The 25,543-nt window shown below is 31.1% G+C and overlaps 1 long non-coding RNA gene and 1 pseudogene across 2 annotated transcripts in view; one reads left to right on the forward strand and one right to left on the reverse strand.

Annotated features, from left to right (window-relative positions):
• Positions 1-25,543, forward strand: part of LOC140665890 (uncharacterized) — a 67,778-nt gene that overhangs the window by 15,072 nt on the left and 27,163 nt on the right. The gene's annotated exons all lie outside the window — the stretch shown is intronic.
• On the reverse strand, positions 22,144-24,761 carry LOC140665888 (uncharacterized; annotated as a pseudogene).

A 25,543-nucleotide genomic window follows, 5' to 3' on the forward strand; every position in this document is an offset into this window, starting at 1 on the left:
CAATTCACTCGAGAAGTTTATTTTTGGATCTTCTCTCGCGCATTCTCTCTCTCTCTTTCTTTCTTTTTTCTTTGTTTCTTTTACCGAGTTTGGATATACGGAGTGTAATCTCTCGAACGCATAATTTATTCGGGGATTTCTATATCTTTCGCGAGAAAAACATGTTGCAAACTTTAATAAACGGGACAACATGTGAAATGATTGAATTTAAGAGTAATAGAGATTGTAATAGATTTAATAAAAATCTTTAATGAGTTGATCTTTCAAATAGTCATTACTACAAACAACAGAGGTATTACTTTCGGTATAAATATGATATAATTTTAGGTATAATTTTTTACGTAAATATTGATTATTTCTTGTTTCTCTATTTCATTCTACATTTTTTTTTTACGAAGCTTGCTATTCTTATTAACGAATTATGATTGATATTTCTAAGTGACTTCTGATATAATTACAATTTTTAATTATTTATATATATTATTATTTAATGAAGAAAGAAAAGAGAGAACAAAAAGAAGAACAATATGTGTGTAAAACTAATTAAAAAAGTTATTCTAATTAAAAAAGACAAAATCAAAATAGTATTTCTTGAAAAATTGTTGGATTCCGCAAAAAGATATCCATTATCCATATTCAGATATTATTGTTAAAATCGTGTATTTTGTAAAAAATGTATTTGCATATAAATAGAAATAAATATTTCGGTCGCGTGTCGCGATAAAAATAAAAGTTCTAATAAAATCATACTTTCGCAGAGAGGAATCACTTACATCGATATTCGCGTGAAACTGAAGCACATAATATCTAACGGAACACTTTTATAACGATCGACATAACTTCTCGACGTGGTAGCTCGGCCCGAATGAATAATTCCAAGAATTTTCCCGCACGCAAGAACGTCGTCGCCGCCGCCCCCGCATTTGCGGGGGTTGTCTCCCCCACCCCCGTAGTTTTTTTTTATACAGTTCTCAGTGTCTTTGTGCGGCATTGTACATCGGCCCCGACTGACGTTTTTATTTGCTCTAGGTGTCGTGTTACGTGTTCGTGCTCGCGCGCGAAAAGCGCTACTTATCTTTACAGCTCCTACAGTACGTACGATCACAGGTACGATCGCTTTTAGCCTTGTACGGCTGGTAGATCATTATCGTTAGCGAGTCGACTGGAATTACTCTTCTCCGAGCTAATCAGCGATGACCCACTTCATTATAATGCTGTTAAATAATTTTTATCGAGTACGAGTTGTCTGCCGTTCTCTCCCTGCTTTATTTTTCTTTTTTTTTTCCTCTGGCAAAGGGGGCACGCTTTTTCTCGAACATGGTCACACACATCATTGATAAGTGAATTTTAAATTTTGAATTCGCTGCTTTTTAAGTGGATTTATATTTTTTTTATTGGTGAACGAAAAAAAGCGATGAGTTGTATTTGCATGCTACTTAAATTCCTGATTAATTAACAAGAATTAAAATAACGGAAAGAGAAAGAGAAAATCCGTAACAGGTTTATTAGTTCACGATGTCACGTTTTTGATAGCCGCGGGTATATCGTTGGGACTCGTTGAACAGCACGCAAGCTTGTAAATGAAATATAAAATTTATGTATTCAAAGTAGCACGAGAAGAACGATTGGAAGTAATGAGAGAAGTACAAAAAGATTATCATTGGCAACAGAAAAAGATGGTAAATTCAATATGAAATTTTCGTTGAATTGGAAATAAGATTTGGAAATAATAAGAACGTATTTTATGATACAATAGAAAAGATTTGTGCGAGAGAATAAAAATAGGTCTCTATATTTATGATTCATATCTCTACGTTACTTGATATTTATTCAAATTTATTGAGTAAATTGCAATATTATACAACATATATTGCAATTTACTCAATAAATGTCATTAGACATTTTACCAATATCTTCTTGGATACATTTCAAGAGCAAATATACTTATGAACTCATTTCAATTGGCTTTGAATTAGGATATGTAGGGTGAACGTAGGATTGCGAAGGTAAAGATTAGTAGTTTTCTACGCGCGGGTGCAAGATCTCTGCCGGAATTCGAGTAACCCAAACCTCGGCAGGTTTTTCGGGTGCAGGTGGTTTGCCAGCATGTGAACGTATGAATAGAAGACGAACGGGTGTGTATCCACTCATTGTGAACATGCAGAAGTGCCTCTGCTCGCGTATACGTTTGCAAACGCGACGCAGAGGAGGTTTTTTTGTTTTCTTACATAGGTATATCTACAAAGAATATATATGTATTAGCAGAAGCGCTGTCAAGATTATGCAACAGAAAATAATATTCTTCTTCTTTATTTAATTAGTTTGCGCGTAATCGATAAAGAACAAAAAAGAATACTTATTTATATATGCATATAGTCGAGAGTATGAGAAGTTTATTTTATTTTAAATTTATGGAATAATCTCGAATCACGTAGAAGCAATGTATAAGATACGATAGTTTGTAAAAAAAAATTAAAAAAATAAGCGACATCTAAGATACCCTATATAATAATTATACTTATTCGATATTCCTTGCCGATCGTCGCGGTAATCCTATCGATTATTAACACATGCCTAGGATCGGTATCTTCGTATCTTCTTCCTCTCCCTCGTGTGCACCGTGCCTTATGTCAGGGCCCATCGTCGAGGGCCCGCGGGCCAACTGCTGCACTCCGAGGCTGCACTTTTGACCAATGCGGACGACTCGGCGGGAGCCACGCGCCGAGCCTTATGGGCCTCATGGGGTAATTAATACCCCAGACAGGGTGTAACCGATATCGTACGCCCCCGCCGTCCGTATCCTCTCTCTTTTTCTCCCTGCCAATTCTCCTTTTTCTTTTTTTGTTGCGAATATTAGAGGCTCTTCTCTACGGAGGCCGTATGGGCCCCGTAATAATTGGCACGTGCAAAAAGGGGACGAGCCGCCCTGCTAGCACGCTGCCTTTAATATTCGACATTAGGTCAGTGATGCGCAAAATTGATCCGGTAGATCGACACGTTAGATTAATTCGTCTATCCAGCAGGAATATTCAGGCGGCAGGTAATATTCGTTTCCAAAAAAACTACAAGGTGTGCTCGCCGATGACGTGTTAAGATTTATGAACAAAAATTGATGACTGCTTGTACTAATAAAAATCTTTATTTCTGTAATATATTACACAGTGAAGACAGTTATAAAAATTATCGTTTTAATTCGTTTTATATCTGACTCGAAACAAAAAAATAAATCACGCGTGATTGTCTATAGACGGAAAAATCGAACGAAGTCTGCAATTATATATTTCTTATGTACAATTTTTCTATTAGTGATTTAATACATTCTTTATATATTTTACTCAGCAAAAATGATAAAAATAACAATAATTTGTTATAAAAAAAATCGTATATAAGATCAATTAATATAATACGAGTCTAATGTGTATTTAGAACGCTTTAAAATCGTTATAACGGGAAATGCCCTGTTTTGTACAACTCCAGATATAAATATTTTTTAAAATACAAATATAGATAAGTTTGAGATAATAAATAGTATTTTTTCGTTAGAATAATATTATTTAACTTACTTAATATTTTTTATATATAAAATAGATATTTATATAAAATAGATATTACTGCATTCGAAAGTGTTATTCGTATGAAAAAGTGGTCTGAGAACCGCTGCTACGCGTAGCCACGAGAATTGAAGGCGAGGATTGCAGACTCGAAAAACGGTGAGGATATTATTAAACGGTGGTAATGGCCGTAATAAACACAATTACAATAATCTCGATGCTCATGAAGTAGTAGCTGACCTCAGTAGCAGAGGTATAAAGTGATTTAGGTATGACGTACCACTTTTGAGAGACAATATCTTCATTTACATCAAGGTACAAGAACTGCTTTCAACAATTATAGGAAAAGAAACAAAACTAGTTATTAACTAATCATTTAATTGTCATTTAGAGTTAGCAATATTTATACTTTTTTACGCCGACCAAGTAAGAGACACCGTTATATGCATTATATAATATGTAAAGAATGCATTAAATCACTAACCGAAGAATTGTACATAAATAATGCAATTGCAGATTTCGTTCGATTTTATTTCGCTTATAGGCAATCACACGCAATTCGAAAGTCGAGATTAATTGAGTCGATTAAGTTGACCGAGTTAAAAAAAAACGCAGAGATAACGCCAATCAATGAGGCCGAAGCATGCAGGCCCCGGCAATCCGGAAATATCCCCGAGTGCATTAAACGGTGCATTTTCGATTGCTGCCGCTCTTGTCCCCGGCGTTGTTGCTGTAAATTTATCTGGAGAAATAACGGCGCTGGTTACTGTATTTATTCATCTTGTGTTTCGAAAATTTTGTACATTTGCTGAATATTGGTTTATAATACATCAGACATTATTATAGTATAAATAGATTTGATTTATGTGAATGTAATTAATCTTTTTGGTTTTATTATTACGGGCTGTTTTATTTCTCAATTCTAACAAGCATATATTATATTATTTTATTATTATAAAAAAGTTTTTTAAATTCATATATAATTTATATGTATATTAAAATTTTTATTTATATAATATTAATAAATTATAATTATTAATTTGCAATATATATATATATATATATATATAAAATATTATTCTTACGTTGGTTGTAAATTGTAATGTATATACGATGATTCCATTCTCGTTAGTAATTAATATCAAAACGAGATATAATTTTATTATCGATAGATTTCTCCGAAGTAACTAATAATGATGTAGCTTACAGGTCTTGAGGTAAAATTTTATTCACAGAGAGTTTATTTATTTAATTAATTAATCATTCTTGTTATTTCTGTTCCGGGCATTTGCGGCAGCAACAGCAAGGACATTCGTGACTGTCTGTTTACAATGCAACAGTCGCGTGACAGACGGTGCAACGAGAGGTGGCGATGCAAAATGTGACACGCAGCCGCCGTTCTTTTGCGGAAGTCAACGGTATCGAGCTGATTTCAATCGTCCGACTCGAATGCTTTATCGTTAGATAATATGTCACGGCGAATGAAATTTAAACGATACTCCAAAGATTAATAAGACAGCATATACATTCGAATTGCACGTAATTTTCATCGTCACCATGGCAATGTTCCATTAATGTAATGAACTGAGAATTAACAAAGATAAACATGATTAGATATTGATTGACAAACTCGCTCAAAGATGCATTAATGAAGCATAAGTTAATTAAAATATCGAAACTTATTTTATATTACAAATATCTCTCTCTCTCTCTCTCTCTCTCTCTCTCTCTCTCTCTCTCTCTCTCTCTCTAATTGAGACTGAATTGTTTTAGGATTAACAATGTTTCCATGTATCATTTTCAATATCTCATCTTTTATTCTAATACATTTTTGTGATAAAAAGAATTATAATCAGCATTTCGGAGAACGCTATTTTAATTTCACACGAAGAATTGAATAGTTTCGTTCTTGATAAAATAATTTTAAACGCTTGCGCATATCATATATATATATATATATATATATGAGCAAGCATTTAATACATACATATTTAGGTTGGCTACCTGCCTGCGGTTTTTACTTATCGTGATCGCGATGTATGCAAGAATTTTTCTCTAGCCAGCGGACAATACGCGTTACACCGGCGGCGATGGCCAATCAAGTATTATAATTCGTCGCTCGCCTCGAGGCGATGCATAACTTAATGCAAACAAGACCCTTAAGGATCCGGCCAGCAGCCCCTTTAAAAGTCACTGTTCACGCCTGTCACAATATTTTATGTACAAATGAACGTTTGAGCCTGCGGGGGTTACCTTTTGTGTCGCCATGTCGCTCGTAATTTACGTCCTTTTAAATAGGGTGAACTCAGAGGAAGACGGTGTGCTAGGTTGTCTATGTAACCGTTAAAAAATCCACGGAAAATCGTTGAATAAGTTTATCTCTTTTTCTTTGCGTTCTCCTTCTCCTGAAACTTGTCGCGGGTGTAAATCACATGTGACATTCCTTTCGTTCGTTTCGAGGGAGGATGGGAGCGAACTCGATCGAGTGAAAATGAGCTTGTCGGTGAGCATCCTTCGAGATCTTCGTTGAATTCAACCTTTTTCGAACAGGTCCTTTCGATTTTACAGGGGAGAAAGAAGGTGTTGCAACTTGACAGGGGTTGAGGATTACGCGGATAAACTTGCTGACGATTTAAAGAATGTAAGGGTGCTAAACTGGTGGTTGAGAATCATGGAATATTCAGAATTATGATGCATCCGCGTTATATATTTTTGGATAGATAGTTCATTGTATGAATGGGATAGTTTATTGTGTGTATGGAATTTAACACATAAAATTTAAATGTGATTCTGCGCATTATATAACAATAGATCGTGATTTCTAAATTGATTTATTACATTACATACTTGTATATGTACATTATATATTTGTGTATATGTACGTATATACATACATGTATAAAACTAAAATATAATAATAATATATATTTAATATGTACCACACATATACATATATACACAGACTCGATATATTGATTTTATTAAGAAATAATTAAATTACGTGTTATTATAAAATTTCTAGCGCACTTCCAACGGAAAATACACACGACGCGCACATTATGTGCTCCGCAATGCACTCGGAACATTGCATTGCACTAATTTATTAAATTGTAGCCTCACGTTGTTTTAATAAAAAAAAGGAAAGAAAAAGAAAACAAATTGCATTTAATGAAACCTGGAATGGTAAAATGTGTCAGTTTGTGACTGCAATTAAGAAAAGCTCTTCGAACATGAAATAGTTGCAAAAACTGTGCAAAAAATTTATAATGGAGGACAAACCTTTATTTCCGTAATCATAAATTTTTAAATATATATTATTATATAAATATATTATTATACTACACGTTCGTATGCTATGATTAAAGATCATATATTACTTTTATCTTTTTTATTATGTCATCCATATGATTTATGAATAATAAATGAGATTTTAATTGAAACACATATTTAAATAAATGATTAGTAAAATAAAAGGCAATTAACATAATCTTGAGTAACCTGTAAGTATTTATTTAATATCAATATTTTCACGAGACAGTCATAATTTAATAAGTTGATTATTAATACCATATGTTTATATTATATATTATGTTTTTATACAAACACAAGGAGAGAGTTAATAAAAAAATGAAAGAAGGTTTTGTATATGTATGTAATGTATATATGTACAGATATAAAGAAATTCATTATTTTATATAAAATATAACGATCTATACATTAATAATCTTTTATAAACAATGCGATAAATATAATACACAGTCGTTAATTATTCACGATTTTAAAATTATTCATTTGTAAACGCTCTATCATGTTTTGTTTGACTTGACTTGAATTTGGTTGACACCGAATTGGCTAATTGATTCAGTTAATTAAAAGTCTGACGCGCAATCAAGTTCCGAATATTATGGCTAAAATTCGCGCGAAATAATTTTCACGCCGCTGATACCGTGATCTTGTGTGCGAGTGTGTGTCGGTGAATCCAGTAACGAGGGTCGGAAACAACCGAAATAAATTGTAATTACTATTGCTCTGACCGCAGACACGTGCTACGGCATGTTATCCCTTCGTTCTTAAAGATGCAATTAACCTTTTCGAAAAGAGCGGGTCGTAACGCTTGCGATTGTAAAAGGTATATTGCCACTGTTTTGGAATAAATATTTCGAAGCTGATGACGCTGATGCACTTTCTTATCGTTATATTGATATAGCAATTTGATTGCGTCTTCTATCTTTTAATTAAAGAAGATAACATGTATATTTCTTTCGCAAAGCTTGACGTTACGTGTTATAAATAATTAACTTGGTTCAAAGAACAGAATATTAAATCTAAAAAGAAAATTACGTTTTTATTAAAAAAGAAAGAATTATTATCTTTATAACATAAAAAAGACAATATATGTAATAATATTGCATAATTAAATAATAATGGACTTTTGTATAAAAACTTTTATAGATTTAATAAAAATTTAATAGAAGCAGGCTTATATAATTAATTATTTATTAACTATTAATTAACTATTAATTAATATATTTCATCTATTTACATGCACTTTCGAATCCGGAATTAATTTAATCTCATAAATTTAATCAGCATAATATTATCTGTCAGTTAAAATGCGAATATCGTAATTAAATAAAGAATATTTTTATACTATCAGAATCTTTTGAAAATAAAAAATGCGTTTAAAATAATAAAATACAGAGTAGTATAATCGTATCAACATTATTTGAAATTGATGCACAAAAATGAATCGTTTAGTTTCAGTGGCGTTGTAAAAGTAAAATTTAAGAGAAGTCGATACGTAAGTTTTTTTCTCACGTCAATGAGTTCGACTTTTTGTACCTTGTTAAAGCGGTAGCATACGTGATAAAAGGTAGGGAGAGAAAGAGAGAGAGAGCTGTCAGCACAGCACGTGGTATCGAATCGAATCCTGTAAATTATCGTCGCATCTCCCCTTTTTGCTATATCTGCAGTATTTTTGATCGCTCGTATATACAGGATTCGCGCAACAGGTCGTCTGGACCGTTATCGGGAATCACGCAACTGAAATTATACTTGAGATATCCAACCAAATAAAACTGGTTCCCTTCGCGGGAGAGTTTTATGAAAGGAACATTATAAGATCAAAGAGAAGGAACAATTATTTTGAATCGTTTACCATCACTTTTATCACTTTCTATCACTTTCATTTATAGCGTTCCATATTTGTTATTAATTCCATTTCACACTTGTATTTGAATGAGCAGAGAATTAACATGCGAATCTAAAGAATGCATATCTCTAATACATTATTAAGTTATTTTATTCGCTGCATCTTAAATGTAGCTAAAATAGGAAGACAAAAAAAAAAGGGAAAAAAAGAAAGAGTATAAAATATGTCGAGTAAAACTTTTTTAACTTTAATTTTTTTAGAAAATAATTATTTTACACAATGTAAAGAGTACATACAAAACAGTTTTTGCAACTCATATTTATTAATTTGCTATATATTGCAAAATATATGCAGTAATGTATGCTCCTCTTTTTTTAAATTTTATATTAAAAAGAGTATTATAATAGCAACTTTGTCGATTGCGAGGAAAGAAAAGCAGCTGGTGCTGTATTCGGCGAGAATCAACGTATAACAGGGTACTTTCACCAGCTAATGAGATGTGTAACCAGTGACACACTCATTTTAATCTAAGTTTAAAGATGGCAAAGACATCTCTCTCTCTCTCTCTCTCTCTCCTACACGTGCATTGATCTTATAGAACGATTATTAATTAAACAAATCACACGTATTTTCGCTGCGGCATTTCGTTGCACCTTAGAGAGGAACATGATCTGTGATCTTGATATAATTAATTTATCGGCTGTTTCTTGGGAAATTTCACAAATTTCTTCACAAATTTCAAATAGGGGAATGTATACATTTCTAAAGCATATACTATTTTTACAAATATCGTGGTTTTTAAGTAAAAATAAATAATGATTTTAATGGTGTTTGTCAAATAATATAGAAAATTCTATTTTATAAAAGTAAAATATTTTATCCAATAACGTGACTTTTCGATAAAATTATGTTTTGATATGTCAATATAATGATACAAGTGATTTTTAATATAAAAGCAACATATATTGACAAATATTTCAATATAAAATTCTCTTTTTTCGTTATATCTATTATATTTCAATACTATTGAGCATGAATTCAGCAAGCATAACGAAAGAGCATAAATTTTAGTCGAATCTGCATCGTGATTCTGAGAAATTGTATTCATATATTACATTGCAATGAAAGTCACATAATTACGAATTATGACTACAAAAAAGAAACACGCAAAACTGGTGAAAGAAAAAGAGAGAAAGAAAAAAAAGAAATATATGTATTAAATGATACATCTTGAATGATATCTTAACTTGTGAATGAATATTTGCTTCAATAATAAATAATTGTAATTAAAATATTTTAATTTATATTATATACTAAAATTCAGATAGATAAATAATAATAGATTTTATGAATATGCAAATATGCATATATGTATATGTACACATATATGTATATGTACATATATATTATATTGTCGAAAAAAATTTTCATGTGTATGAAATAGGATTGATGTAATACGAGAAAAAAAATTTTCTTCTAAAAATAAGAAAAGAATTATCGTGACGAATAATACAACAAAAGATATCTACTGCTAATAGTTAGGTCAATAGTTAAGTCAATGTAAGTTTCTTTTTTTATAATTCTGTGAAGAAAAAACGTAGCATATAAATCACTTATATCTAATTACGAAGAGAAATGAGCAATAAGACATAATTAATTATCACTAATAATTCATTTTTTACGCAACATTATGACTACAAAAAGGAAACAACTCTGATGAAAGAAAAAAAAAGAAATTTACGTATTGAATGATTACATCATACTGAATGATACACATACACATATATATACACACACACATATATATATATATATATATATATATATATATATACATATATGTTGTGTGTGCGTGTGCGTGTGTGTTTATTAATGAGAAGTAAATAGAAAAGAAAGTCTATATAATAACGGTACTCGAGGATTCTTCTGAACGCGCGATATGTCATCGTGGCTGATTTTTTATTATAACAACGTGAGATTAATGTGGCGGCAATTGAAGCGAGACAGAGCGGCGTGAATGCGATGTTTGGTAATGAAGGTAATAAATGAAGGAAGCCAGAGCAAGGAAAGGGCAGGTGTGAGCGCGTGCCCCGTGATAAGGTGGATTCTTAAGAGCTACCAGCAAGAAAGGAGCGTCGTCAGCGTCCGCCTCTTACATACATGCGTCGTGCAGAAGCACTACGTGCGTGTTCCGTTCTTTGTTTTACAACCACAAGTTGACTCTCATTACATGTATGTATGTACGTCTTTTGCGAAAAATTTTAGCATAACAATGTCCTATAAAATTAAATCAATTGTAGGTTGTGAAATTGCGCACGTTGCTGGTCTCGATGTTCATATCACAAATCATAATCTTATCTTATCTTTCGTATTTTAGTTTTACAAATAAATTAGGATTACAGATTGTTATAAAAATTAAAAAGGTTAATAAAGTTTGTTAAACGTTTTCTAATTTATTACGCAAAGAAGAAATCAAAATTAATGATCGGAACCTTCTACTGCTAAGAAATAATGAGGTGCATATTCCTCTACAATTTCCTCATAAAGTGGCTCTAGATTCCTTGATAATTTAAATGTTTTTCACATCATTAATTGTCACTATAATGATGGTTTTTAACGAACATGTTTACATGTGTGAATCATATATTTATTCGTGTATATATTAAATACATCTGCCTATAATTATATAATTTAAATGTTTATTATCTAACTTTATGATGATTGTGCTATCCCAAATTTAATAATAAAACATTTTTTCAATAAAATATTTATCTGTTTTGAATATATAAAGTTGGATAATAAACATTTAAATTATATAATTATACGCAGATGTGTTTAATATATACACGAATAAATATATGATTCACACATGTGAACATGTTCGTTAAAAACCGTCATTATAGTGACAATTAATTATGTGTTATTGCCCATTTCTCTTCGTAATTAGATGCAAGTGATTTATATGCTATACTTTTTCCTCACAGAATTAAAAAAAAAAACTTATATTGACTTAACTATTGATCTAACTGTCAGCAGTAGATATTTTTAGTTGTATTGCTCGTCACGATAATTTTTTTCTTATTTTTAGAAGAAAATTTTTTCTCTTATTTTAAAAAATTTTATTTTTCGTATTACATTAACTCCATTTCATCCACAAAATGTTCCTCAACAACCTTCTGTAAAAAGGGGCGAATTACAGGCATCACGCGTCGCGAACAAAGTCCACTCGAGAATCGACACACACAGTATACGCGCGATTTATTAAATTATACAGATCGAACGCGATGCACGCGCGAGATAATGGCTGTGTGAGATTATGTTGCTTCCCATTTCCTTCCTTCTCCGTTTATTCCGATGCGCGGTCTCCCTTTGGCGTGGGCAAGTCTTGGCTGTCTCCTCATCCCCCGTCTGTCAGTGAGATGAACGTTATCGGGATACGATCGACAAAAGAATCGTTCTACCTTGCGATTTTACGCTTCGATTTCACGAAACAGACGGCGGAAGTTAATTATCAGCCGGCTTTCATATTGAGACTCGCCCCCCAAATCAGGATTGGCGAGCGTTTCAATCTGCACATGCACCCAAATCTCATCATGCACATTATTTTTAGTTAAATACGCGCAGCATAATTAATATTTGACATCATTGATTTTATTTCAAAATAAAGATATTTAAACATTGCAATCAAAATTAAAAACATTTTTAAACTTTATCATGTTTTAATTTTATAAACGTTTTAACCAGTGGCGTAGCCAGACTTCGATTTTGGGGGGGGGGGGGGTTAAAAATATTTCTATGGCTGGAATTCATAGACTTTTCTCAAGAAAAGTCACTGAGACTTGAAATCTTTGGGCTCGAGCCCCTGTAGCCCTCTCCCCTCCCCCGTCTAGCTACGCCACTGGTTTTAACTTTATTTTATTTCCTGGAAGAAGAGCAGATTATATTTCGTTGTCGAGTCACTCGTTGAGAGGTTTCGAGAATTAAGAGCTAAGCTCGGGCGAGATTAAAATCTGCAGCGCGAATACAGGAATAATTGCACGCAAAGCGGTTTCGGTTCTTCGACATCATTTGACATCTTAGGATTTTTCGACGCGTATTATAGTATTTAGGCGATGAACTCAAAGATATAACCGAGATTTATGCACTTTTCAGTCGTCGCTTACAACTTCTTGAACGTAGTGGACTGCTGTTGGTAACTGACGATGCAGATCCTTAATCACACCTTTGCCTGCCATGTTTCGCGAATAATGCAAGAATTAACCGTGGATGATTACAGAGATCCTGCAGCTTTCGCGTGTCAATCTTATATTTTAAACCGTATTTATTATCTTCCGTAATTTGCGCGTAATAATGATGCAGACAAGATTTTACAGCGTATATAGTCGCGTAGGTACGAGCATACATAGTAATAAATATCAGAAAAAATTATATTCCTATAATTGAGATAACAAATATAAATAACAAAATTAATAGTTTGTTGTCAATATATTATTCGCAATCAATCTTTATTAGACCCAACTAAATAAAATAAAATTAATATAAAATTGTATTTTTAAAATTTTAAAACTTTTATAAATTTTCAAAAAATTTTACAGATATTTACATATGTGGTACATATATTTAATTAAATTATTTATACAATTAGTATACAGAGAATAAAATGCAACATATGCAAGATGCATTCTAAATTTATTTAGTCACAAAGTAAATGAATATAAATACACATATATTTACTTACATACAAATAAATAACATTGATTTATTTATTTTATTATTTTGATAATAAACAATGTTCAAGCTCACCGAATTATTAATGACGATAAAATTTTTCTGATGTCTCATGTATCTCATTACCAAGAATGTCAGAAAATTGGCAGGTATAATCATGAAAGAAGAAATGGCACGACGTATATGTCAATTTATGCCAACGATAGGGAAGAGTGCATAATAAGTTCTTATTCGCTGTACTGATCGTTTGAACCGCACGTAAATAATCCGAAAACATTTAAAGAGATACCTGCCTGGATCTTTTTTAGTTTCCTTCTTCTTTGATCAGAGCCCTGCGACGGCGCGCGGCCTTCTACAGGTGTTCCCTATCGATGTATCACTATATACATATTTAATGCCGCGTGGATTTTGCACGCGCCTCGGATTGGAGCGCGTAATTTATTCGATGCTGCATGCCTGCCGCTGAAAACCGTTTCGGCAGGTCCTTGCCCTCTTAGAGAGGGCTGCGGCTGTTGTTGTGAGTAAATCGACCAGTGTGAGGAATTATTGAACTAGCAACTGCTTTGAAAATTCGAGCCCTTAAATTTTAATTACGTACATACATGATATTGAAAAAAAAGACCTAATTATATTTGATATTTAATATTTGATGTCTTACACAAGCTTTATAATTATTGCGTTAATGTTCTGAAAATATTTTTAAAAAAATCATTATTCCATAAAATTTCTAAAAAATTGATTTTTATAACAAATTTTTATTTATAATATGATCTCTAATAGAATTTTTATTTTATTTTTAAATTAAATCTTTTGGCATTTTATTTTTGTAAAATTTGACGTAAGATATTTGTATAATTTTGCTTTGAAAAGATCAACTTTAGCTTAGAGAAAAATTCTGTATTTTATATAATTTAAAAATGAGTTATATATACATTTTTCAAAGAGCATTGTTGTGTTTATTTTGATATTAATTCTTATGCTAATTATATTTGTGAAATCGACACCTGAAATTTTGCATGTGATAATTGTTAAAAGTTAATAAAATATTAGTATTAGTAAATCGGTCGCGTCGAAAAAATCGGTGCATCGCTTTTGCTTTCAAACGATAAGTGAAATGTATATGATACTTGATAACTAAACGAGATTTGTTAAATTATCGAAGGTATTTGGCATGTTTGGCATAAAACAAATTAGAAAAAAATAGAGTGCTTCAAATGGGAAAGAAAATTGACGACACTTGCCAAACGAATTATGATATATAAAACAAATTTTATCTATAAAGTCAAAATGTGGATACTCTTAAGTGGAAATAAAATTGCGACCGTATGACAAAACCAAATTAAAAAGTTAATTAGATATTAGCCAACAAAATTGTTATCATTTTTCAACCAGGTGACATCAAAATAATCTTATGCGTTTCGTGAAAAGATATTCTGTCATTCTCTATCGTTCTTCTCTCACTTTGCTGCGAGGTAAGATATGTCTTAATTTATTTGCGCTCGTAAAAATTCTGCAGATGTCACATAAAACCTTGTTAATTGCAGTCAGAATTAACTAACCCTGTTAAAAGTACACTAGAATCCATTAAGGGTGTTGATAATGCCGTCTTATATTCGTTTAGTGAAATTTAAAGAAAAAAAGATAAAGAAAAAAGAAAGAAAGATCATGGAGAATGGAGGAAAAAAAGAGCAAGAGGAAAAATAAAGAATGAAAGGAAAGAGAGGAATGGGAATTGTGACACTTGGAAAGGATCACTTATCAAGCGGCACCGCGGCTGCAAGCAGAAAATTTCTCGCATAAGTATACATGTATCAGTTTAATTATCACCGCAAAACGTCCTGCTTAATTATCGTGTTGTGCTTCCTTTAAATTACGAACGGCAGGTGCGCAGCAGCGGCGGTAGGTGCGTTCTTAACGGTAGCCGTTTTCTCAACATTTAGAAATCTTCGTGATAGAGCGAATTCATTAAAGTTTGCGGATAATAACGCCTGATAAATTATGTGTCCTTTTCGTTCTTCACGCGACCAGGAATCCGGATGAAGGTTGGAGGCGCGCTATCACGGATAATTGCACACTCTGATACAATTTATTAACTTATAACGCATCTCGCACAAATAAATCAACTTCTTTTCACTTTACAAAAGCAAAATTAATTATAATATAGCGTTACATCACATTACATTAGCTTTACACATTCTTATTCTTCATAAATAATGTGTAAATATTTTAATAACTTGTGAGAAGTTTATTATTTACATACACAGCATACACTATATTTTACTTTATTTTTTTATGAGATTTACAAAAATATTGCTCCAATAAAGAGATTTACATTAAGAATAATGCACATATAATAGCAATTATATATATATATATATATATATATATATATATATATATATATATATATACATATACAATGTATAATAATTCCTACAACTTATAGAAATATTACGCACGATGTTGGATTGACATTTTTATAAAATTCTGCATTACATATTAATGTAAAACAAATTAAATATATGTAATGTTTCCTATTATAAAAATGTACATTATATATTAACAGAAAAAATAAGTTTTCTACAATGTTATTTCATAACTCAAATCATTCTGATTCAAAGTAGATAAAGAAATAAAAACGTATGATGCCAAGGAAAAAAAATGAGATGCAGTTAGTTCTAGCGATTTGTTTGGAATGATTTATTACCATCACAAGGGCCAATCAGATTACTAGATTTGTACTCTATATTATATGAATAGGAATGGTGATCCTAAACGTATCACTAGACGATAGTGGATCGAATCTTCTTTTATTCGTGAGACGTTTTCGCCCGACTGCTTCGAAATTTGCATGAAAAGCATTGTGTTTCGAGGAAAATTTCTTTTTATACTGAGCAAAAGAGTGAACATAATAGGCATTTAATCTTGGAAAAAAAACATAGTGTGAATAGTGTCTCTCAAAAAATAATATGCAATTTGAATGATACTTTTAAATTAAGCTATATATATATATGAGAAATATTCTGTAACCTAATTTATAATTTATTTTATTATTAGAATTCGTACTATATATCTCAATTGTACACATTTTTTGTATGAATAAAATATGTGAAAAAGAATAATTCACAATTAATCTTTTTGATAATTTATAAACGATTATACATTAGATAGACGTTTTTTATTATTTGAATTTTAAATTTTATTATTACTTTTATATTAGATAGATGTTTTAAGCTACGCTTATCTCTTTCTATATTTTAAAGAAATTAATTTTTGCTTTATCTAAAACATTTAAGGAGAATGTTTGAAAATCTACATTAAACACAACTGTGCAAGATTTAATCTATTTTTTTCACGGTTATCAGATCTTATCTTTATGCTGTTAACAATAGCACATTTTTGAATCGGACAGTTTACAATACATCTCGTTAAGCATGGAAATTTAAATTATTCACAAAAGGATATTAATAAGTTTCTCTCTTTTTTTTCTTTCTCTTTTTCTCCCCTCTCTCTCTCTCTCTCTCTCTCTCTCTCTCTTGTGGTTAATATTTTTTTAATAAGTAAAATATTCTGATTAATCTGCCAATCGATGCATTAGTGAATCTAAAATCAAATAAAGAAATGTCGATGATATAATAAGGTTACACAACACAAATGAAAAAAAATAGAATTTTCTTACTCTTCTCAGTTGATATAAATTTATAAATAATTATGTTGCATGTACGCTTACTATGAATAATTTCTAATAATGAAAGATACGGGTTTACGGGACGTACCTGTAACGTCTCTGGGGATACTGATGTACTATTCCATATTTGTTGTAATAACAGATCGGAGCGTGACGGTTTTGTTTTCTCGTGGGGGACGAATTAATCGTTCGCATAATCGTAATCGTCGCGCGTTGTGTTTTATGTTATACTCTATAAAAGCCCGACGGAATATTCATGCTCGTGGGATGCGTTTATCGTCAGATCATATCTCGACTATGACACATTGCAATGTTTATCAAACTTCAGTCTCTTACAAAATTTTTAATATACAATTTCTTACTGAATGATATTAAAGTATGCAAAAATTAATAAACGCATATAATGTTCGATAATTACTCGCAAAAGCAGCGTTTATAATATTCATAATATTATAAAATAAATGAGTAGCAAAACGGTTGATATCTTAATCATGACAAAATTATTAAATAAAAGTGATAAAAAATGCAAAATGTGCGATATATATTTTAATATATGAATAATAATAAAAGAAGTAAATATTATAACAAAAGTAAAAAATTACAAAAATTGATTAAACATAAATAATTTAAAGTCAATATACACACATACACACATTTAAAAACAATTCCTAGAAGCTTTAACGATTTAATGCAATTATAGATGATAAGACAGAATAATAATGTATTAGACTTTATGATTACATTTATCAATTTAACTTTTTTGTCATTTAAAAGATTCAATTGATTATATTCGGTTTACGGCTTTTTCTAGTTGAAATCGATCAAAGTAACATGGAAGAGACACGCGAGACACCCGTAGTTCACGGTGGAATCATAGAATTAATGTCATTGAAATATTTATGAATGCTTCGTGATCGTATTTCGGATTGGGGTTCGATTCTTCGAAACTGTGTCTTTATACTCATTTTTTATCATAAAAGCATTGTAACTATATATTAATGTGGAAAAAACTGTTTAAATATTTGATGTAAAAATTAACATTTTTTAATATAAAGTTTTATTAAACAATATATATTTTGTACATAAGAGGCGAGCAGAAATATTAAAAATCAGCGCACTCGTGTAATCTTGAAACATGAAATTAACAGTATTGCAAAACAGAGAGGCAATATATATATATATATATATATATATAAAATTATTATAATATATCAATTTTTAATAATTGTATAAAAAATAAAAGTAAAATAAAAAATTATTTCTATTTAGAAATTTATAAAGCAAAGGGTTAAACGGGATTATATTGACAAAGGTGCGATTATTTACTAGCTAGTAATGGTGAATTTTTTTATAAAAGGCAGCCGGTTGTAAAAGCATATTCGTTATGCAGCAGGAAATAGTCCAATCAAACTGCATAAAATATACGAATGATTCAAGCGGAAAACGCAGTCGGCAGTGATGCGAGGGGAACATCAGGTTTTTAAACTCCTGCATTCTAGGACGGATTTATTGCCTTTTTGTTATTTAGCGGTAATAAACCCAGAGATGTGGAAAAACCAGAGCGAAGTGTCGGGCAACACTGAAATACATTCAGAAGAACAAAAAAACCTGGTGGTCATGAACCGGATATGATTTTCTACTGATCTAACTTGATTGACGGCTTTGCATACCTAAACTATTTAAAATTCTATAACAATAAAAGTATGAAAAATATTTAAATTAAAATTTATTTAATAGGAAATTGTATATATTATACGCAGAGTACGCATTTCAAACATTCAGTTAATCATGATCCAAAAATTGAAGAAACGAGGAGATTGTAATACTATTTTGAAAAATATATCGGTACAGTAATCAGTACAGACAGCTATAGTTTTTTTTATATTCTTCTGTATATAAAAATGTGATAGTAATCACGTTAATTTATAAACTGATATAAATAATACGCTATTAAATTACCGTGCAGAATACGAGTAGAAGGGAAGCATCGGCCTCCTGCTCGATTTTGATTAATTTGCAATCGCGTTCGATTTACGCGGTTTGCCGCGTGAAGAATTTCAATTTCAGCGCCTCAAACGTGTCATCGACTAATGACTCGATTGCCGATGATTACAATGTATAAGCTCCTAAAGAGCACCACAAAGTTTCAGCCGATCGCAACCGATTACGACAAATTTTCCATTTGCGGTTGACGCGATCCGCGGCTTTATTGAATGGAGAGAAGATAATTAAGGACTAATGGCGGTTAAAATACTGCTTTAAACTACAGTATATGATACGTTCCCACGATCATAAAGCGGAAAATGAAGAAAGTTAAATAATAGGTTTGCAAAAATGAGATAGCTACCTGCTAAAATTAACAGTTTTTGTACTTGTTGAGTAAAGATAAATCATACTTTTATATTATCAGATATTATTTATTAATATTTTTAATAATATTTATTAATAAATATTACAAAAAGAAATATTTTATTAATATTAAAAAATTTTTTCATAGAGGAATATTAGTATGTCGTATATTTTGTTCTCATTTAGAAACGCTTTCAATGTACATAGATTATAGTGTAATATAAACTTATTCTATAATTTTTATAATATGGAAGTATAGTTTGCATTATACAGAATTTGAAATTCCTTTTTCTTGAACTCAAAATCAAGAATTTAAAATGAATCATGTCTACGTGACTACGACAAGGACACATAACAAACAGTGCTGTACGATTGACTCGTTGTGTTGATATATTGTCGCGCACGGTCGTCGTCCTTTTCATTCACGCGTCGAAAGCCGAGCGAGTAAGTATGTATATCGTACGATGAAATATATTATAAGAAATATCAGGAGTTGCTACGCGATTATTCTCTACGCAATTAATACAATTAGCAATTTCACTCACGCAATTAATTGTTTTCCGAAATTAACGACTCGTAAACGTTATTAAAAAAAGAACTATGTATCGAAAAGCAGATACATATTTTGTGCGACTTTTATATATATATATATATATAAAATATATTTGGCATATATATAAATATATATATTACTCCCCTTTAATGGTATTTAATTTGGATATGTTGCATATGTGCGCTTCAAATTTTTGTCTCATTGTCAGATTTAAAAGTAATTTGCCAAAGTTCCTAAATTGAAAGTGCAGAGCAATATAGACATTGTAGTAAAAATCAAGTAATAAAATTTGTGATAAATCAATCACACATTTAATAATTCAAGAAACTTGAAGGAATAAAATAATATTTCGCAAAAATCTATTTTGTAACACGTCAAATATTTCGTGACGTCAGTGTATCAATCGGTGCTTGGCGCTCGTCCTTGAGGTGTTACGCGCTCGTCTTATGTATTGTCATTTGCGCAGCGAAACTCGAACAAACAAGTACGAATGTAAACTGCTCCCGTCGTATTGTGTCTTTAAATCACATCGTGAAATGCAATTGACGATTTTAAACTCGCACGATTAATTAATTCTCGCGATTCGTGTGTCTAACAATAATTATTTACCAAAGCAGATATTTCATATTATTATTTATTAAACCAATTAAAAGATAAAATTTGTGCCTTTCTCTCTTTTTCTCTTTCTTTCGCTTATAAAAGATATGAAATAATATACAAATCGCCGAATCAAATTTAAAAAATGGAAAATCGTGATATAATGTAATAAAACAATGTAAAACTTTTGTTTATAAAATTTCAAATTTAATATCGAATAAGTCACACCATATAAGTTGCACCAAATCTGTTTGGATATATAGCCATCGTTTTAGTAGGATTATGAGCCATTAATCTAAAAAATTAATTAATTATTGCTATAATTATAATAATCATGTAAAGTCAAGATTAGTATTACATCTGCAATACATTTCGAAAATACTAAATTTCATAAAATAAATATATTAATCATCTTTGAAGATATTAGCAACAAAAAAGATCGTGCGGACACGGCCTATATAAATATATATACAAAATGCAATACTAAATATAATCTGTCGCGAATCATATCATATATATGTATTTATATTATTTGTTGTTTTAAATGCTTGTTAACGCAGTTAAGCATTACATTACTGTAAAGTCTCATTCTTATCAAGTGAGATATGATTTACTTTCATTTTATTTCTCTGCTTTTCTTATGTCGGGAACAATTGAGACAGATATTTTATGGTATTACAGAAAGCTTTTCTTGCTTTGTTCGAGTTTCTCTTTTTGTATATGCATCGTGATACTCGTAGATGTACGTAATAAGGACATAACATGAATATTCCGAGAAAGAAAATCTATTTCCAACAATGATAAATGAAATAAATGAGCAAGACGTTCGGAAAATCTTTTGAATTTCGTTCCAACATTTTTTAACGATAGTCTCTATTACTTCAAACTATAATAAATTACTTTCAATTATAATATTGTTACAGTATTTTATATCGTAATGTTTTCTACATAGATAAATAATATACCTAATCTGTGTTCTAAGATATTCCTAGTAAAATAAATATAAATGGTATAAGTATTAAAATTTTTTCTATTCGTATTTTCTATCTCTTTCTTAAGATATTTACAAACAACATTTTAATGTTATTTGTTATAAAACTATTATTATTCAGTGAACAGTATTTTATATACATGCAGCTGATTCATAAACATATAGGCATAGCAAAATATTTATTTCTACTATAAGTATTATTTCATATTATTTTATTAATTGGTTTATCATATAACATATATAACACAAATATGCAGCGATAATATACGCGTATCTTAACGTATATAAAATTATTCTATTTTATTCATAATTAACAAATAAGAATAAATTACGATATTATAGAGCAATATATATATATATATATATATATATATATATATATATATATATATATATTGCTCTATATATTTACTAATAGTAAACAAAAGGTTAAACAATTGGTAAACAATTCTCTATAATATTGATTGCATTAAGTTAATTTATGAGAAATAAAACGTATATAAAGAATTAATATTATTTGAGTGTTAGGTACATTATTTTATTATAAGGAAAAAATCAAACACATTTAAAAGAAAAATTTTTTGAATAATTAAAATGTTAAACTTCTTAGGAAATAATTAGGTAAATCAAGTAAATCGACAATTTTTATATAAAATCAATCTTTTGTATAAGTTTTAGCGATCTGCTTGAGCTCTTTCTTAGCGATCTTTCCCGTAGCTGTGCGAGGAAGCCGTTGCATGAATTTAACTCCCGCATGCAATCTACAATACCACGGCGTGTTCTGCTCCACCAAGTCGGTTATGTCGAGTTCCGTCGCCTGGAATTTACGTGAGAAATTGTAATGTAACGTACACTATGTAGTACAAGACGATTAAACTCTTAGAGCTTGCAGTAAATTAAAGCTGTGTGCGCAAAAACAGGTCAGTTCTCTTTTTGATAAAAGTTAATAAATGCAGGAGATTTATATAAGCCAACTTTCTTTTTGAGGAAAACTTTGGGCAACATGAGTTTAGTTTGGATATTTTTTTACACAAATAATTCTCTAAAAAATATCAAAACGTTCAGTAAACATTTTATTATGTTATTTGTTTAATAGAGAAAATTTATGTAGGTGTAAAAGTAAATTTTTGAAAATAATTTATAATATCTGAAAGAGCAGAAAGAGAGAAACTTTTCTGAAAGATCTGAGATGATTGGATGAAGATTCTAAACACATCTGTCACGTATTTATTGTAATTACGTATTGCAAATTTTCATTTATTAAAATATTACTTCTTTGCCGACTATTTTTGCGACAAAAGCCCATCATAATAACCGAGATCGCCCGTATGTAACCACCCTAAAATTAAAACAAATTGCGCGATTTTATAATTTTTTAAATTGTTTATAGCGTGTGAAAACTATCGATGTTTTGATATTAATAACTGAAATTATTTTCACTATTTTTGATTTGAGAACACTCTACATAAGACAAAAATATGCTAACTGAGAAATTATATATTTTCGAATTAAAGTTTTTATATTTATTCTAATTAAATAAATGAATGCCGCATCTGCTCTAAATAAATAAATGACGTGTCAAACTATTTTATGCTTACCGTCCGAATCGATAACGTTCTTTGTAGCCTCAGAGTTATTGTAATATCCATTCATCATGTACAATGATTTAGTCCATATTTTTCCGGTTTTATTAGCCCCCAAGATTCTTCCTATGTTAGAATCGACCACTTTCAGTCGTCCTGTTTCGCACACAAATCCACAACTGCCCGGTTTACTGTATTTCGTTTGACGGGTGCATGATCCACCGTAATCCGTCATTCCTGCGAGCAGTTTGTACAAAAATTGTTTTTCTTTCATAACACATATTTATCGTACGTGTTTTAAATACATTGTTTGCATTATCAAACTTGTACGAAATGACGAGATTGTTGAATAACGATTTATTATCTGTCACCGTAGCTCAATATGACATTGGCGTGCGGCAAAAGTGTCACCAGAGACTGTTGTAGTTCTCTCTGAAAATGTACGCCGCTAAACAAAAGGATTTTCAATGTCGATAGTCGGTACTTGCTTAATACGTCGAACTTTATCAGCCAGATGGGGAAGGACAGGAATCGCATCTAAACCAGAATACCTGAATGCAAAACGACGCCGTTAAACTAGAAGGTTCTCACGCGGCGGTATTACCTATACGAGGCAATAAATCATTCAGCACAACTATCACACTCAGTTGTAGATGTGCCTCAATTCGGACATCGTGTTATCCTTTAGCAAATTCGTCACGCGACATAAATTAACACAAAATTAACGCGAACGCGCGAGCGTAATATCGCGTGAAATAATATCCTCTGTACGCAAGAATATCCCCAAATGGAAATAATAATACGAACAGATGTTGTGTACGAGAAGTGCATAATAAATTACGTGATATCGCTAAATTTTATCTCGTAAATTTGCATAAAATTAATTTAAAAGGTGCTATATACTATATGTACGAGCTCACGCTTGTCGCTAAAAAAATGTTTTATAAAGCTTTTTAAATAACTGTCTATTGCTTGTGAAAATAATACGTTATTTACCATATCATCTTACAATCATTTATTAATTTGTTAGTGATTTGTATGTTGATTCCGATTCGCCGTTAATATGCAATTACACGATTATATGCTAATCTCCCATCACTTGCCTCGTACTTCTCGATGAAGTGGCACAACTCGTCGTCGTCATCGTAATCCGGGACTATTATCCTCTTCGAGCAATCTAGAATAGCCTTACTGACAAGGAACAGACCGCAATACCAACGCATGGAGGGCATCCACATGGATACGTGTCCCCTGAGATAATGGATTTTGACGTGAGTTATGTAATTGATCATGGATGCGTGACTGATCTCGGCACCTTTCGGAAAACCGCTAGTGCCGGATGAACAAACGATCGTAGCAATCTGATGGGGACTAGTCAGCTTTGAACACTCGAACTCGTCGATCTTTCTTAAATCTTGCGAACGTAGAATGTGCGTCGAAGACGCGTTCTCGAACCCCGCCAACTCACCGAAAACCATCAGTTTAACGTCCAGATGATCCTCCTCGATGATCCGTGCCAAACATTCGACCGATAACATTCGCAAACCCTATTTTCGGTCTTGTTAGCGAGAGAAATGCATTACGGATCGAACGAGCGGGGGTTAAAAGGCGAATCCACGTTAACGGAATTTACGTTAAAGTCGATCTGATGGCACGTTTATCGACACTCTTCTCATAGAAGTAGACTAAGTATATCATCTACTTGCGCAACGAATTCCGGTTTGCTTCGCAGCTTTTTCAATACTAATGCTCCAATGTTCGTGCATTCATTGTGAATCGGTACTTCTTTACCAATCAATATATTGTCTTCTATTCTAAACGTCAAACTATCCTAAAAATTTATTGTTTATTATGGCAAGTGTAATTATTTGACGATTATAAATTTAAATGCCGGAGAATAAAATTGCGCAATTCTAAATAAAAGGATCTATTTAGCAGGCACGATTCATTTTTTTATAATATTTAAATGCAGTAGTTATATATATAGTTTTGATAGAAAGAGGGAGACTTATGAAACTTTTTCCGTATCTCGAATAGAAAATCTTTAACACTACGAATACGGCACTAACAATACAGGTTTCTAATAATTTTTAATATTTATTAAATCTATATCTCTTCGACGATATCTTGATCCTTTAAGTTCTTCATCGTGAAAAATACACTTAATATTATATTTAATATTCTAAAACCTGTCTCTTATAAAGCTTATAATCGACTAAACGAGTTATATCACATTTGATATTGATATTACGTTGACACACAATTGTAAAATACGATAACGTATTCAAATATATAATTTGCACTAAATGGAAGAGATATGTAAGTAGTCTTAAGTGCTGTAAGGCCGGGTC

The sequence above is a fragment of the Anoplolepis gracilipes genome, chromosome 5 (assembly GCF_047496725.1).
Source record: "Anoplolepis gracilipes chromosome 5, ASM4749672v1, whole genome shotgun sequence".
NCBI lineage: Eukaryota > Metazoa > Arthropoda > Insecta > Hymenoptera > Formicidae > Anoplolepis > Anoplolepis gracilipes.